This window comes from Rhamphochromis longiceps, linkage group LG5, assembly GCF_057381845.1.
Source record: "Rhamphochromis longiceps isolate RC_006_pf linkage group LG5, R_longiceps_female_GT1.1, whole genome shotgun sequence".
NCBI classification, from domain to species: domain Eukaryota; kingdom Metazoa; phylum Chordata; class Actinopteri; order Cichliformes; family Cichlidae; genus Rhamphochromis; species Rhamphochromis longiceps.
This window is the reverse complement of record NC_140561.1, coordinates 22,448,247-22,462,745: the sequence shown is the minus strand read 5'-3', so window position 1 is coordinate 22,462,745 and position 14,499 is coordinate 22,448,247. Positions and strand designations below refer to the sequence as shown.

Here is a 14,499-nt window from a genome sequence, read left to right as displayed (position 1 = left end):
CCCTCAGCCTCAACATCGGCTCTCCACAAGGCTGTGTACTGAGTCCCCTACTGTACACTCTGTACACACATGACTGTGTTAGTTCCCACCCAGACAACACAGTCATCAAGTTTGCAGATGATACCACTGTGGTGGGGCTCATCTCAGGGAGAGATGAGACTGCATACAGAGCTGAAGTTCAGAGGCTGTCAGATTGGTGTGCAGATAACAACCTGGACCTCAATACCACCAAAACAAAAGAACTGGTAGTTGACTTCAGAAGGAGGAAGTCCGAGCTGCAGCCTGTCAGCATCAACGGGGAGTGCGTGGAAAGGGTCTCCAGTTTCAAGTTTCTGGGTGTGCACATAGACACAGACCTCCAATGGAGCTCTAACACCTCTGCGGTCTTAAAGAAGGCCCAACAGCGTCTCCACTTTCTGAGAATCCTCAGAAAAATGGACCTGAAGAAGGAGCTGCTGACCGTCTTCTACCGCTGCTCCATTGAAAGTGTGCTGACATATTGCATCGGTGTGTGGTTCTCCAGCTGCACCACAGCACACAGAAAGGCACTCCAGAGGGTCATCAACATGGCCCAAAAAATCATTGGACATCCTCTTCCCTCCCTGAAGGACCTGTACAGCACTCACTGTCTCAAGAGGGCACGCAGCATCCTACCAGACTGCACACACCCAGGACACCGGGTGTTTAAGCTGCTGCCCTCTGGCAGGAGGTTCAGGCTGCTGAGGTCCCGAACAAATAGACTCAAGGACAGCTTTTACAACAGGGCAATAGCCCTGATCAATGTAAATAGTTGACCTGACTGGATACCTCCCTGGACTTTTTAGGGGGGAGGTAACAATGTTTAAAACGATAACAATAATATTTATATTTATAACAAGGTGCAATAATAATTAATGTGCAATAATAACAGTGTGCAATACACATACACTTATTCTTCTTTTTTATACTAAGTTAATATACTGTGTTGTGTTGTTTGTTGCGTTGTGATGTGTCATATCGTGCCGTGTTGTGTTATATGTAGTGCCGACGTAGAACAGTTTTTCCAATTTCATTGTACTATACTACTGTACTATGTATAACTGTGCAATGACAATAAAGAGTTATCTTATCTTATACTTACTTGCACATACTCGTAACGTAGGTCTTTGTGTCGCGCAGAGTTGCGCTAAAAGGGAACCCTATAGACCTGTTTCATCCGCGTCTTTTGGCGCCGGAGAACTCGGTCTATTGTGGCCAAGCTGACATCGTCAATGCTCTCAAAGTTGACATTATCGGCAATGACTTTGTCTCTGATCTCCTGGAGTCTGATGAGGTTGTTCCCACGAACCATATCCACAATGAGGGTTTCTTGTGCCGCTGTAAATATGGCAACCCTCCCACCTCTATGTGGCATTCTTTCAACTCTAAAGAAAGAAACGTGTTGCTAATTGACACTACAATACAGTGCCAATACAGTCACAACTGATTTGAAAACAATTGACTACTTTCACAGGTTTGTAAAACTGTATTGTGACAAAGAAAGCAATCGAGTACAATACCTGTTGTGTTGTCTGAATGCCCTGATAATGGTGGCCACGGTGAACCTACTCAGGTTTGGACGGACTCTTAGTCCTGCTTCAGCCATTGTCATGCCATGGACAATGACATGGTCAATGACTGTTGCTCGCATCTCATCCGTAATGATGGTGTGAGGTGGTCTTGCTCTCCCTCCTGGACCTTCTCCTCTCCCATGTTGGCCTCCTCCTCTTCCTCGTTGGCCTGCTCCTCTTCCTCCTCCCATTTGAACTCCTCTTCCTCGTTGGCCTGCTCCTCTTCTTCCAGGGCCAGCTCTTCTCCCTCCTCTGCATCGAATTCCTCTTCCCCTGACTCTGCCTTCATCCATTGTGTTTGTTTGGAATCTTCAGTATACTCTGCACTCTGAACTTGCTTTTATACATGTGGTCACAGCATTAGCAACAAGTGTCTTCAATTTTGAGTCGTTGTGTGTAATGAATGACGCCAGGTGTGTTCATTGTGTTCAAATATTGCTGACTGTGGCAAGCATGTGAGCAGAGTTCTTTTGCAACTTGTGTTTTATCAAGGAAAGATGTGTTTAGATTTATGACAATGGAGGATTGTGTTCTGTGAATTGTGTCTTCATGTGACATGTGTTTATGATATTGGTAAATGATGGCTAGATTTAGTAAACGTGTTTAGACAACTGGTCATTTGGTTTAGAGGATTGGCTTTTGTGTTTTAGCGTTTGAGAAAAACTGTAATATCGCATTGACCTTCATATCAGTCTATTGATCTTGAATGAGAGGTCAGAGGTCTAATCTGACATGACATTTCAAGTCTTTATACGGTACTTTTTTTTTTCCCCTGCCTGTCCCATTTGGTTCTTTAGCCATCAGAATTGTTGTCTGAAGACCAACAAGGATACCCAATGGATTTACTTTGCCAAATGGATCATCGTGGCATTGCCGTATTGGTCCATTTGGTGGATCTTTGTTTTTATTATTTATTATATTTTATTTTCAGATGTTACAGACGGGACAGACATGAGTGAGGGATAGGAAAGGGAGAAAGAAAGAGGAAGGAAAGGAAAAACAGAAGGGGAGAGGGACAGTGAGAAAGGGGGGGAGAAAAAAAAAATCTCCTGGATCACCTGTTGAGAGAAAAATAGAAAACAAGCAAAAAAAAACAAAGCAACATACTAAACACAACACCATCACATTAATCTAGCTAAGTGTAAACAGCAGTAAATACTAAATATTCAATGTTGTTGTGCAGCACGCAGGACAGATGTGCTTCGAAGTAGCGGCCAAGAAAGGTGTAATTTGGGTCTACGAGCAGTGAACACCCGTGTGCATACCTGTGTGGTATGCACACTGATGCAAATGTGCTGTTATGATTTGAAGAAAAAACAAAAAGATATCTGGGTACATCCTTAAAAAGAATGAATTTGTCCAAAAAACAAACAAACCCAGCTGTAAAGATATTTTGTTTATTGGCAACATAAATGCTTAACTATTTTTAAAAGTAATTATAAAACTTAAAGTTTGATAATGACTTGATAATGTGCACTTTATTTAGTTAAAGTGCTAATTTCAATTAGAATTCAAAGGCACAGCATTTATTCTCATATTTAGATCAATTATCACAGTTGACCTGGTTTTTAAATAAATTACCAGTTCATGGCTAAGTAAAGCCAGCTCATGTTTTGTGTTTTGTTAAACCATCAAGAATGGAACTGGAAAAAATACACAAGTCAAAAATGCAATACCATAATTGTAAATAGCGATGTAATGTTGAAGTATTCATTTGTTCTCATGCTGGGGCTGATGTAAATATATGAAGTATAGAAATAGAGGCTAGAGAATGCAGAGTTGTTCTCTCACCCGTGTGGTCTGCATTTAATTATATATTTGGGTTTCACTTTTTCAAGGCAAGACTTTTAAATGTACTTCATCAGCATCTGCACAAGAAAATTTTATTCACGGTCTGCTTTTAGAGAACATGAACAGATATAAATTTGCACAATGAGACGGTTTCCCTTTTTAGTATTGAAGTACATTCATATTTTGTTTACTTTTTTAAAATTCACATTGATGAAATAATATAAATTACCAGAAAGACAGTGTAGATTTTAACATGGCTTTATTCTATTTGTTCTTGTTTTAAAGCCAATGATATTTAAGAAAAAACTTGATTTACAGTTTGTTTTTTTGTCTGTGTGTGTACTCATGTGAATCTGTGTCCAAAAGAATAAAACATATCCTGTTACAAAAATATCTTGAACATAATACAGACAATGTTTAATGCAGCTGCCATGTATTGGTATAGAAGGACTGTATTTCATACTGTACCATCCATGGTCAATAGAAACTTCTTGGCTTTACATATATCATCTCCCCTGCAATGTCTGCATGCAGTAATGCATTTTCTGCAAACGTGTCTGGTGGATCAGGTGGTTTTCTCATGGTCACTATCAGATCTCCTTTCCTTCTTACACCAAGGCAGTTTTTGCTCTCTTTTTTGTCATTTCTTATTAACATTGAAGCACATGGTGAGGAAATTTTCTCACATGCACATATATTCTTCTCTTAGTTTTTAGTTAGATCTTTGTTTGGTTTTCCTCAGCGCTGTTGTAAATATTTTTTTCTTTAATACAAATGTTGGCATAATTAATGTTGTATAGCAGGGGTGTCAAACTCAAATACACAGTGGGCCAAAATTCAAAACTGGAACAAAGTCGCGGGCTAACATTAATATTTATTGAAAAAAAAAATTTCCTCTAGATATAAGAATGAATCTTTTCTTATGGACTCAAACAAGTTTTGCTGAAAAACTGAATATGGAACGAGCAAAGCTTAATACTAAACAATATATATATTAGCTGTATAATACCAGTAGGCCAGCTTTAATAGTAATTTGGTATGGCTTCGCGGGCCAAATGTAATTAGGTTGCGGGCCAAATTTGGCCCGCGGGACAGAGTTTGACACCTATGTTGTATAGGAATGAATGCTGCCAACCTTTGCAAAATTCTCAAATCCTTCAACCTCACTGACTATTGACATATAACTGTGATTGTAATTATTATAAACTGGTTTCAAACCAATAGTCTATTTTATAAGACTGATTAAACTAAAAACTTATTTAGATTTCCTGCTGATTTTAACAAATTTAGTTATTAGAATCTCTAAATTAATGGTTAATCAGTAAAGATCAGCTTAATTGCTTTATTGGTTTTTCTTCTTTTAAAAGTGGTGCCCTTATTAAGATCATTCCTAACAAGGTAGATAAACATAAAGAAAGCTCCAGCATTTTTGCTGGCACTGCCCTTGTGAGACACAGTAATGACAGTATATAAAAAGACTCCATAATGTTCTACAGAACACATTATGTAGAACATAGAAATGCTACTTGAATAATACTGCACTGGTAATACAAATCTCTGGGCTGACACCAGAAAGCAAGCCATGCACATACAAAATGTTAAATTGGGTTCAATAATTCTCTATTAATCTTTTGGAAATTATTGTCTTAAGTAGAAATATTATCCAGGTGAGATTCCTACAAAATAAAAGAAAGAAAGAAAGAAAGAAAGAAAAATATTTTCCTGTCTTATCAATATGGCTTGAGTGTGTAATGGCCATTTAGTCTTATCTTCTGTTTTCTGCCAGTTAATTATTTTTAATGTGTTTCAGCGTGCCTGTAGAGTGCTGTATGCCAGGTCGGTTTTCACTGTAGGTGTTTTATCTGGCTCCTCAGGGATGCTGGAGTACAAGTGGTATAAGGAAGACTAGAAAAAAAATAGAGCAAAAGTTATTTGCATCTGTATTTTTTTCTGTAGTAAATATATTAAATGCTGAGGATGCACTTGTCTCACTTACATCCTCAGTTTGAGACTCTTGTCTTTTGAGTTGATTAGACCCTGTGAGTAACACAGAACCAGAGTTACCTTTATTTCACTTTGTATGTCTTCTTGTATGTGTATGAAATAGGAAAATGTCTGAGGAGTTTACCATAAAGGAAAATTATTGGGTTAGCAAGGTACGTTGAGTGTAAAGCAGGAGATTTAGTGTCACAAAAGTGGATCTCTTTTTACCACCTACATCACTATGGTAACCTATAATGAACACATTACCTGGTCCAGACCAGTCTATGTTAGAACTTTTGGCTTACAATTGGCTGGTAGTGACACATTTTCACTAATCCTTGTTTTTATAGTATCCAGTAAGTGCAATATCGATTCACTACTGAAGGAAACCATTTTATATAAACAACATGTAGAAAACAGAAGTAAAAAAAAGCCCAGCAAACATGTCACATTGTCATGGCATGCATTCACATTCAGATGGCGAAGTAGAAAATATCTAATCTTTTTTTGCTTGGTCCTATTCTTTTAACAAACTTTTGTTTTGAAACTGTTGTAATTGCAGCTACTAGAACACAGATTAGAAAAGTGATCAGTTACATTTGTAGATTGTTTATCACAGGGAATATCTATTTGATCACTAAAATTAATTTCTCATTTATTTGGTGACAAACTACAATTTCCAAGTCTCTTTTGTGTTTAATCGCATGCAGTCTAACCCTTTAGAGCTTTTACAGCTGTTACTTTAGAAATAGACAGCAACACCAAGATTTCACTGAGCAGTAATATAAATAGATTAACACGTTTATTTTAGTGCTCTGTACACTTGTGATGATCTTGTGAATGGTTACCATGATCATGGTCAGCTGGATCCAATTCCAAAAGGAGACTTTGCTAAATCCATTTTCGGTTAGTATGTTTAATTATTTTATTTTAAAATATATCATTTCTTACGACCCTTGTTGGTTTTAATCTAGTTTAAACCAAACCACTCCACTGGATTTAGCTACATTCTGGACTGTCTTTTCAGAATCCAGTAGCTAGCCAGCTGATTGGAGACCGTGACAGCCAATCAGAATATTTGCATCCAAGTCTGTAATTTTGTGTGGTACACGGCGCTCAGCAATCTGTCAAAAAATGTTTTAGTAAGACTTTGGTAAAGCTACGAAGCCCCACCGCTTGATGGATTGTAGGAGCATTACGGATACTGTAGTCAGGAGCCTCGCAGAGTAATACATTTATTTATGGAGCATTAGTATTTAATAAATGCTGACAATTTATTTCTGAGTAATTTTTTCATGTATATCTATGCTGTATGTTAATAAAAGTGCCTATGTGAGATTTGGGACACAGCTTTGATTAGGAATTCTTTTTTTGTTCTTACTTTATGGCTTTAAAAAAATATCAAGATATCTATTGTATATCACCATCCAGCTAAAGAATACCGAGATATGTATTTTGGGCCATATCACCTGTTAGGTATTTTAGTACCATGGTAGCATTTACTGGATATTGTTTTATAGTGACATTATACAGGAAAACTCTGTCATTCAATAAGGCCCCTTTGTTTTAGTTATTTTTCTCTTTGACCCAAGAATTGATGTGTGAGAATCACAGGCTGGTACAAGGTTGAAATACCACAGAGATCACTCCCTCAGCTACATTAGTTTCTTAATCTTTTAGGAGACGCCTGTTGAAGGCCAAATGGTTTGTTTCAGATTTCACTAATGTAAGAACTCTTTGTTTTGTGCCTTGAAAATATGTCGCTGAGATAATCACAATTGTAGCTGAACTGATAAACTACACAAAGGATGCATCTTCACCCAAGGGCAGGAAGACGCTGCCTTATCTTGGTCTGTACTGGTTTAAACTGATAATCTGCTGTCTCATGAATTTTACCCTCTATATAAACTGTTGTACTTGTGAATAAAGTTGAGTCACTTTGGGAAGACAATCTAAAGCAGTCTCTGTTTTCTTGTTCTCCCAAGCTGCTCCCGAGCTCGTACTAACACGCTGAATGGCATGCTTGAATATTACTTGAGAATATATTTGACTGTGTTACAGACTAAGGGACATTCTCTGCTGATAGGTGAAGGTACATTCTCTGCTGATAGACGTCCACGCCTCGAAGGAAGTCGATCCACGGATTAGGCCCTGGAAACCGTTTCCTTCATCACCCATGAACATATGCACACATACATACACAAAGGTGTATAAACCAACCATAAATAACCAATCTAAATCTTATATACATAAAATACAGGATGACAGAAATAAAATGAATACCACAGATTGTGCATAAGGTGCAGCTGGGAGTGAAGGTAGACAGTGAGACAGAGCAAGTGAGTGAGAGAGAGAGTTTTGAGATGAGGGAGATTTGTGACTTTTAGCATGGATTATCTAGTTTGTGTGTTGAGTTGTCTTGTGTAATTAGTCTGTTGTGTAGTTGTTGTTTTGTATTGTGTTTGAGTGATGGTACTAATGAATGTCACAAAGGCAGATTGCAATGTAAACGCTGTCTCTAGGTGAAAAAGAGGAGTGAGTCAGGCCTGCAGGGTTTATCCCTGTGGTGTTCTCCTCTGTATTGTGATGGATAAACTATTTTTTTTTACTGGCACAAATAATTTTGTGGGGCATCTTATTGTGACACCTGATTGTTCTCTCATTTTAATTATAGCAATATTTTTAAATGGTTGTACAAATTAAAAAACAAAAACAGCTGTATTGGCTGCATTTTTGGATAACTAGCTGTATATGTTTACAAAATATGTGCCTAAGTTTTCAAAATGTACAATTTATATTTGCATTTCAAGTTGTAAAAATAATTTACTCAACAAGTAAAAAATACTACTGGGATTTTATGTTTTTTGTGTGATTTCAGATCAGTTGTGTTAACACAGTATGTAAATGAAAAAACAACTACATTCAGACACGTGAGGTTGAGCTGAAAAGAACTATACGAAGCAAGGCAGAAAAAAAAATAAAATGAAGCAGTTTGAACGTGAAATACAAATGTAAAATCAAAAGTTGTCAAAAATGCAGCCAGTTATATTTTGGACCTCAGAGTGCTAACCCAACAAATAGCGAAAAACTAGGTTTAAATTTTTGTTCATGACAATGCAGATTTCTGACATTTTTTGTAAATTTAAGCATGTAACAATTTGATTTTTTTTAAACCAAAAAAGTGTGAAACTTTGGACTTTAGAAACTTTAGAAAGTTAGACTTGTGTTTTTAAAGCAACCACCACATGTTGTGTAGCTTTCTGGATTTTATACTTATTGGGCTACATATTTATTTATTATACAGGCTATACAGTGCATAAAATTAAAATTTGCATGTTTTATGTAACTAAAGTGTTTAATTATGTGGGCTACAGAAAATAATTAAGTTACAGACTATATTTATATGAAAATCATGTATACTTAGTGCATTTTAACCATATGTGACCACCTGCATATGTGTTTGATAAAAAGAACTTTGATTTTGCCACTCCATTTGATTTCCTTACCAACCTCATGCCACCCTCAGAACATTTCTCTTTCCCTGTGGGTTGCGCCATGTTGCAAGTTTTGTGAGGTACTTTTGTGATATTTAATGTATCTGATTAAATTTTTTTTCTCCCCGATATCTGATCCAGTAATTTACATCAGGATCAGACTGATACCCATACTGTATATCGGATTGGTCCATCCCTAGTTTCAAGTCCACTAATGCAAAGAAAGCCTGGCTACGTTGATCTTGGTTTGTAGTATACCCCTCTGATATTCATGCACTAAGATGGTGTTTATTGTATAAATGCTTTGCACAATAAATTATATCATTTTGGTTCCTCATCAAAATAATGTTACTTGTTATACAACTGTAACAACCCTTAGACCAAAATTTAAAAAAAGGAAATAAAAAGCAGTAGCTAACCTTTAGGTGGGTCATCACCAGGGACCAAACTGGTCATATTGAAGGCTTCAGTATCATTTGGAGACATCTTGTTTGATAAAAAAGAGAAGAAAAGGAGTAAGACGAGAAGTCATGAATGACCTGTAATTAAATACGTGAATTATTAGTAGATAAAGGGAATTTTATTAAGACAAAAAAGAAAAAGAAAAGTACCCATCCTCCTCGGCCAGTTTTTTTTGCGCTTGAAAAATTATCTACAACAAAAGGCAGAACAAAAATCAGTATAAAAACTACCACACAGGGGGAGAAAAAGACAACACTCAAGGATATCCTATTAAACACAATACCAGAAATGATTAAAGAATAAATATTTAATTAATTAAAGTCATAGTGGATTTGACAGCGATGTTACATCACGGAGAAAAAGAAAAGCATTAATTGTCAAGTGATTGTTAGTTAATACATACTAAAGTGTTCTCTGCTTTAATCTCAAACAGCAATCTGTCATTAAGCTTCTCTCATACCTTTTTTGTCCATTTTGAGTTCATTTTGTATTTTTGCTTTCTTATATTATATTGAAAATATGTTCTTTTGTTGGTATTACCAGTTAGGTTTAAGTTGAGTTTTATTCTAGTTCAGGTTTTCATTTATGTTTGTATTTCATAGTTTCTTTCATGCTCCTGCTCAAAATCATGTTCATAGTCATGATAGTCTTTCCTAGTTTTTCCCGTTTAGGTTTTAGTTTAGCTCTCACCACTGTTCATGTTGTTTTGTTTTGTTTTCTTGTTATCTAATAAAGGCTCGCCTTTTGTTTAAAGCTCACTACCATCTCCTCTCATGTTCTGCATTTGAGTCCATTTCACAAACACACTGGCGTACATGTTTGCATCCATCCAAACAGGTATGAGAAAAAAAACCCTGTCATTTTGTGGCAGCAGTTGTCAATTGACTCTGGAAGCAGAATACTACTTGAAATCTATGTGGGGACAGGCATTCTCATGGGTGTGTGATAGGGTGGGCAGATCGAGCCAAATATCGATAATATCGATACTAACGCTGGTATCAGTATTGGACAGATACTAATGCAGTTGGATCAAAGGTTGCTTCTATCCAGTTTGTATGCTCCCCACTGAACTCTGTTAAATACATTTTTACTATATATTTTTTAAATTAAAAAATATACTTCAAACATGCACTATGAAAAATATCTAAACCTTTCTCTGTTTTGTCATGTCAATGCTTTTTACCCCGTAGCACATTTAAACAACAGAAGCTGACACAAAGTCTTTTAAAGACTGGCACATTTACATCCCAAGTCTCTAAAAAACACACTTAATATATTAGAAAAGCTAAAAGTATTTTTTTACTGTGTTTTTTAATTGTGTTTAGTAAAAGTCAGAGCACTCATTCAGCAAGACTGAACTTAACAAGAGTTTTATTGCTTGGTTGATAGATACATAAGAAAACTGGGAGGGCTAAGGGCAGATACAAAATGGACATATGGAAAGGGCATAGCAAGAGGGAGATTGCGACACGTGACGGTGGTAGATGGACAATAAATACATGAGGGCAAATGAGGGAACAAAACACAGGTAGAACACAGCCACCTTGGTTGGTAATTGGTCCCATTCATGTCTTTGTCTTATCTCTGTGTCTCTGGAACACAGAGACAAGACAAAGACATGAATGGGACCAATTACCAACCAAGACAACCTAAACTAAAATACTGATAAACCTGAGCACAAGCAAACTGAACTGTGAAACATAAGACACACAGAGAACATAAGAATGAATAAACAAGACTCAAAACTCTAACAGAAAACACTGGGTCAACAACCCAGGTACCCTAACACGATAATGCATCTCATAAATCATGATACACTGTTCTCCCCTACATAAGATCTCTTTATAGATTAAAAGTATCAGTATTGGCAATACTGCTGTTAATTTACCTGGTATCGGATTGATACCAAAATTTGCCTACAGTTTGCAACTAGTTGTTTTGTCATTGTAGACAAACTTCTGGACCTTGACAAGACTAGTGTGCTAGACAACTTAACACTGACTGTGCTTTCATTGGCCACTTTGGCCTATGATGCAAGAAATCTTTAATAACTCCTTTAAGGTGTTGAAAGTTTTAATGATAGAGAAGGGAATGTCTGCCATGTCCAGCGGATCATTTGGAGGCTCCATTAAGACTTTTAGATTAATATCTCGGAGTAATCACTTAGTTGACCAAATGCACAGAGTTTAACTGTTTATGCTAAAACTTATTTTACTTACTTTTTTCATTGATATTTAATGTCGTTGTACATATTGGCAGTTAATCACGTCACAGAGTTCTTGTGCTGTTAATTCAGCTCAGATTATTTTTTAATATAGATATATTTGATACATGTTAGAATCAGGATCATCACCACTGATCATTTTTAGCTAATAGTAAATAGTTAGATAACTATAGCAGTAATAACATTTTACAATTCTATAGGCAGGAGGGAGTGCAGAGAGGTGAAGACTACCAAGGAGAGTGCAGCAAAAGAGTGGTATGTTTTAATCTGGTGCAATTTGCCAAAATAGGGTTTGTTAGATGACAAGGGAGGCTTTATTATTTTTATTTTTTTTAATGAATTAATGTATTAGGGGGCAGGAGGGGTATGTCTCTGCTTTCCTTCCTCTAAAAGTCACCACACACCGTTAGGATGTGACATCAATAGAGTAAGAGCTAGATTAAAAGAGCTGGGCGAGTTAATATATTCACTGTTGTGTTGAAGCAGTGAGGTACAGTGTTGGTGCGGAGCAGCTGAAACATAATGCTGAGTCTTAAAGAGGAATAAGAAAATTGTGGGAAAGCGTGTAAGTATGTAAGAGAAGTAAAAGATATGGAGGTCAGAGGAAATCAGTCGGTTTATGAACAGAACGGCGGTGGAGCTGGTCGGTCGATTTTGTGTATAAACCTTTTATAATATAGTGTGATCACAAATACCTCAGACTGTAGAAAAGCTTTGGGGTTATACATGACATAAGGAATTGTTACTGTCCTTACCATTTCTTCTTTTCACGCAGACAAGAGCCATTCCCAGTGAGATGATGCCCACAATTACACCAAAACCAGTTGCAACTACAGGTAGAAGTTTATGAGCAGAAGGTACTAGAAAAGCACAGACCACAAACAAGTGTCAGTCTTACTTCCAATTTTGGTGAAAGTAAAGAAGAAAGACATCTACTGTTAAAAACCAACAAATCTCTTATTTTATGGTCTTGAGAGCAGCAAAGTATGCTGAATGACATGTAGCAAAGAACAAACTTCACTGATATGCAAAGCAAAACCCTCCTAGTATGATGAATACACAGTGCAAGGAAATTTCGCTCACCTGAAGATGTCCTTGGTGTGGTCACAGAAGAAGTCGTCCCTGTAGTGCTGAGCTTTGTAGAAATTGGGTCTACTGAAATGTCTATGGTTAAAAACCAACAAATCTCTTATTTTACGGTCCTGAGAACAGCAAAGTATGTTGAATGGCATGTAGGCAAAGAAGAAACTTCACTGATATGCAAAGAAAAATCCTCTTAGTGTGATGAATATGCAATTTAAAGAAATTTTGCTAACCTGAAGATGTCCTTGGTGTGGTCACAGAAGAAGTCGTCCCCACTGAAACGAATATCTCTAGATGTCAAAAAACACCACAGCAATTGACCTGGGCATTTTTATTTACTTATAAAAATCTTAACAATAATTGTGTTTTTCCTGATTGTGTGACTTGTAAAGTCCATAGACGGGGGAGGAGCAAAGGTCAAAGTGTTTTTTCAGCTGCAATAAAAGAAGATTGTGTAGTGATTGTTTCATTATTTAAGTTTCTTGTGGATTCACCACAAAAGGCATTTTTCTTCCACTTCTGCAATACTGTCATAAAACAGCCCAGTGTCAATGTTTTACAATTAGTCCTACAACACTTAAACAATGTTGTAGGGCTTTAATAATGATTGAGTGATTCAAATACTTTGATTATAAAAAACTCTCGACACAGTCTTTGCTTCGATGCTTCCTTTAACACGCGGCTCTGTAGTGCTCCGATGTATTAAACGATGTAAACACAACGACCTGCAATACAAAACTATTTAGAAGCAGTGTGTGAATAAAAGGTTTGACAACATTGATCCCACACACACTGGTAACACAATAGCAACAGTGATGATGACGCTGACACAGTTTAACATGCAGCCGGAGTTTGTTTATGCGCAAGAGCAAAGAAGTGGAGGCGTTACTGAGACAGTGAGGTCAAGGTGAGTGAAACAGAATGTTTCTAATGTCAAAACAGCAGCGATGTTCCTGTAATCACCATTAAAACCTTTACTTTAGTGAGTGAGTCCGTCATCAAAGCACCTGATCAACAAACTCTGGCGTGAAGAAAAACAAACTCTGCAGCTGCTCCATCCACCGCTATTTGTTTTAAACAGAGAAAAAAATCTGCAGTAAACCTCCAGAAATACTATTAAAATATGCAGATGATCTGTTAACTGAGTCTGACACCAGACTGGTTAAATCATACAGCTTGCTGAAGGCTGACGGTAGCAGTCTTATTGTACATGGAAGTGGTATCTGCAGCAAACAGGGGCTAAACCGTATTAACTTGAAGACTCTTGTAACATTTTCACACTGAAAGTGAAATCATATCAGATAATGTGATAATTAAACTGCATTAATATTTAAAAATATAGGAATAAAAACTTTTTTAACAACCTAATAAAATATAAATGGGCATTTAAACTCTGATCCGCTGACCTGAGAGCTATTAGGTTGGACACTGAAATATTATTAATATTAATTATTAACATCTAGACCATCGTATCATCTGTTTTGTGCCATAGTTTAGATTACACATATATCTTGTTTTGTTTTATTGGACCTTTGACGATATTTTTAACTATTTATACTTTTTTTTAATTTAAGATAAAGCTTTCTTAAAATACATTTTATATAAATACACACACACACACACACATACATATATATATATATAATTTACATATAATTTTAAATACAATTTTTTTGACAGATCTTATATCTTATATGCAATAAACTTTATAATTTCGAAAAATGGAAGCTTACTCAATTACTAAAAATAATCGGTAGCTGAAGCCCTATGATATTGTTTTGCTGTCATCTGATGTCAGTACATAACACATAATGCACTGTAAATACATCCATCAATACTCAGAATTCTGCTCCCTGGACGGAGTTAATTTAAT

General features: G+C 36.4%; 1 protein-coding gene across 1 annotated transcript in view; it reads right to left on the bottom strand.

Moving 5' to 3' along the window:
• Nucleotides 1–14,499, bottom strand: part of LOC146669990 (uncharacterized) — a 35,289-nt gene that overhangs the window by 20,134 nt on the left and 656 nt on the right. The window lies entirely within an intron of this gene.